Consider the following 3,255-nt stretch of genomic DNA (forward strand, 5'->3'; position numbering starts at 1 on the left):
TCATCCATTGGCTCATATGCATACAACATTTATTTTGCCAGCAATGTGGATTCTAAATGGATGAATTTGTCTCTCACTATTCAATTTTCTATATTTTGGATGGTTTTGTAAAAATAATGTTATGGTTTCAGTTCAATAGGCTTGCTATTGTTTTTGCTGCAACTACATCATTTGGTTGGTAAGAAAATTATAGTCCAGTAATTGTGATTAGTGCATCATAGAGGACTCAAATATGCTTTTTATTTTATTTTTCCTTAGGTGCTTGACAAACAAGATCGTGAAACTGTGCGTATCCTAGCCAAGTGGCACAAGGCATAGCAACTGCAACGGTTCTTGCCACTACAGCAGTGAATGGATTGGCATTAATCATGTATTTTATTTTATGTGAGGGCAAAGATTTTCTTAGGTTCATGCATCGGATAGGTGCAGCTGCAGGAAGGAGTTGGAATGTTATAACATAGCATTGGCCATTGTTTGTCTGGGTTGTGTGAAACTGAGATTGTGAATTAGTCAGCATGGCTCCTGGGACTGGGAGAAGCATTTGCAAGGAAGTCCTTGAATCTCTAGTTGCAGATCATGAGTTATCCATTGCAAGTGATGAATTGGAAAAATTCTAGCTAACTAAGCCTACTATTGCTCCTAGCATTAAAGGAGGTGTATCTTCCACTACTGGTGTGAATGAGCTTCTTAAGTGCCCTATCTGTACAAACTCAATGTACCCTTTCATACACCAGGTTGAACTCCGCACCTTCTAACTTCATTCACAGTCCTTCTAACTTATACAAGTCAAGAAGTTACTTCTTATTTAGTTTGGTTATTAAACTTACATAAGTTTTTCTTAAGAAAAAGTAAGTTACTTCTTTTGCTTTTCAACTTCCAAAAGCAACTTATTTCCTTTATTTCAGTCTTTGGGGCCTTTGGCAACCTGCAAGGGAGTGGTGGTTTCTCTGCATTTGGTGGTAGCAATGCCATGGGAATTGAAAAACTATCCAACCTTTTCACGCAAATGAGAAGATAGAAAGTCTCCAACAAGATTTGCAGTTGAAAACTAGGTAACCAGTTGAATACCAATGCCTATTTTCTCATGACTAATAACATTAGTTCTATATCAAATGAAAATCCCCTGATCTCTATTGCATTATTCAATCCTCTAGACTAACACCTTATGTCAAGAATTCAGCATTAGATCATGACAGCGAAGTTTACAGATTTTAAATAGTTCCATGCAAGATGAAATGGGAAATCAGTTGAATGGTCTGATTGGTAGGCCATGTCTTGAATGGATCCTTTTAATTCTAACTGGTTGTGATGCTTTTGTATAGGTCCGCACCATGAGAGTAGAGAAGCGCCTGAATGAGATAGCTTGGATATAAAATATATTCATCAAGGTGGGCCCCACGGTGTGAGCTGCATCATCTTGGGTGAGTTCGGGGTCTCACCTAATCCACTCCTATCCAGCGGCCTAGTTAGCTAAATATGAAGTTTGAAGGCTGAATTTGAAATTTGAATATGAAGTCTTGAACACTTGTTTGGTAATTGTTATTGAAGTTTGAATATTAAATACTGAATTTGAAATTACCTTTGTTAACAAATTAGTTAAAATGTCTAAAATTTGTAAATTTAATACATTTGGCCAGTGGCTGGCTTGCAAATTTGTGGTCCAGCCTTCTTAACTAACTGTGTGCTTTGTCATGCTGAAGGCGTCATTCACCCCTTAAAGAAAAAAGGAGAGAATATGTTTGAAAGGTAAAACCATGAATCTTCAGTGATATTGGGAAATTAGTCCGTTGTGAGTCTCTGGGTTAGAGGGCTGCTTCTAAGGTTCCTGTTCTGTTTCTTGATTTCATCTCAGCCTTGAAGTTTCATGAGAAAATTCTGAACCAATTACCCATTGCCTCTTTTCTAGATATTCTTCTGGAATTCCTTAGATGCACACTTTTTTCTAAATACACCAAGATATTTACGCGATTTGTATTTGAAAATCTAGGATCAACTTGGTATAGGTCTTACTTTAGGTTTATGATAATCTATATATAGCTTCAGGTATGCATTTTGTTTGTGGCTATGCCTAGTTTCAATTTGTTGTTGGTGTTGACAACGGATATGATGAAGCCACAAAAGTAATGTCATGTGAGGAGATTATTTTAGGAGAGAAACAACCATTGAACACAAAACAACAGCTGAGAGTCAGGAAACAACTACAATTTATTTATTTTGCCTTTTTCCATCTAGAACTGATTCAAACAATCTGCTTCATTTACTTCTTTCTTTTGCTCTATATGGGAATCATGGTGTCTTTGGAGTTATTAGGTGGGATAATTGAACTATATTTTCAGGTTTACCCATTCTGTTTGGTGGACGTTGAAAGGGACTACTTAGCCTTAAGCAAGCAATATCCAAAATTATCAATATCCCCGGAATTCACCGAGGTATGACTTTTCTTATTTCAATTGCTGCTCACAAGTCACAGCTATCTTACTTGTCTTGAATCTAGGCTGAAGTGTGTACTCAGTATGTATTGTAATGGATCTTCTCAATTTTCCTTAAATTGTTCTGCACTAGCCAAAGGGAAACCTGAATCTGTCATTACACACTCCTATCAGGTATCATCTCTTTTTAGAAAAAATGCCTTGTTTCAAGATTACCATGGACTCAAAACTTTCAGACAGGTGTGTGTTTTTTTTTTTTTTTGTTTTTTTTTATTATTATTTTTTTATGTTCCACACTTTGAATTTATTTCTATAAAAGCACCCATCTCTGATGTCCATTTTTTCTTTTGATGTTCATTCTTTTAAATAAGCCATGGTTGTTTGTACAATTCAGGACCTGACTCTCATATGAATAGTTCAGTGCATTCCCAACCAACATCAAGGAGCTCAATGCTCATCAAGAAACTAGGATGTATTTCTTGTGGTTATTTCATTTTATTATGCTAACTTAAATTCGAATTATCCATAGTTTTCTACATCAATTTTGGTCGATTTGTAATTATCGGTGTCATTTTCTGTGGCCTAAATTATCATATTTCAACTGGAGTAGAGTTTTTGGTGGATCTGATGCACGCTTACCCATCGATGTCCCACCACTTCCACCTTCATCTTTGTGATTTTTTATATTTTATTTATGATTTATTTTATATACGAATGTTAAACTTATATGTATTTCTGCGTGGATGAATGTAATGTGGATAAGATTATTTGTGTATTTATGGATGTGGTTTGTGTTTGGATGGATGTAGTTTGTGTTTGGATGGAT

General features: G+C 35.8%; 1 long non-coding RNA gene across 1 annotated transcript; it reads left to right on the forward strand.

The window, feature by feature from the left end:
* The first annotated feature begins 288 nt into the window (after positions 1 to 288).
* On the forward strand, positions 289 to 1,938 carry LOC131238536 (uncharacterized). Its single transcript, XR_009167900.1, has 3 exons — positions 289 to 734; positions 906 to 1,052; positions 1,323 to 1,938. It is a non-coding gene; the product is annotated as an uncharacterized LOC131238536 (long non-coding RNA).
* The last annotated feature ends 1,317 nt before the right edge of the window (positions 1,939 to 3,255 follow it).

Source organism: Magnolia sinica, chromosome 3 (genome assembly GCF_029962835.1).
Source record: "Magnolia sinica isolate HGM2019 chromosome 3, MsV1, whole genome shotgun sequence".
NCBI lineage: Eukaryota > Viridiplantae > Streptophyta > Magnoliopsida > Magnoliales > Magnoliaceae > Magnolia > Magnolia sinica.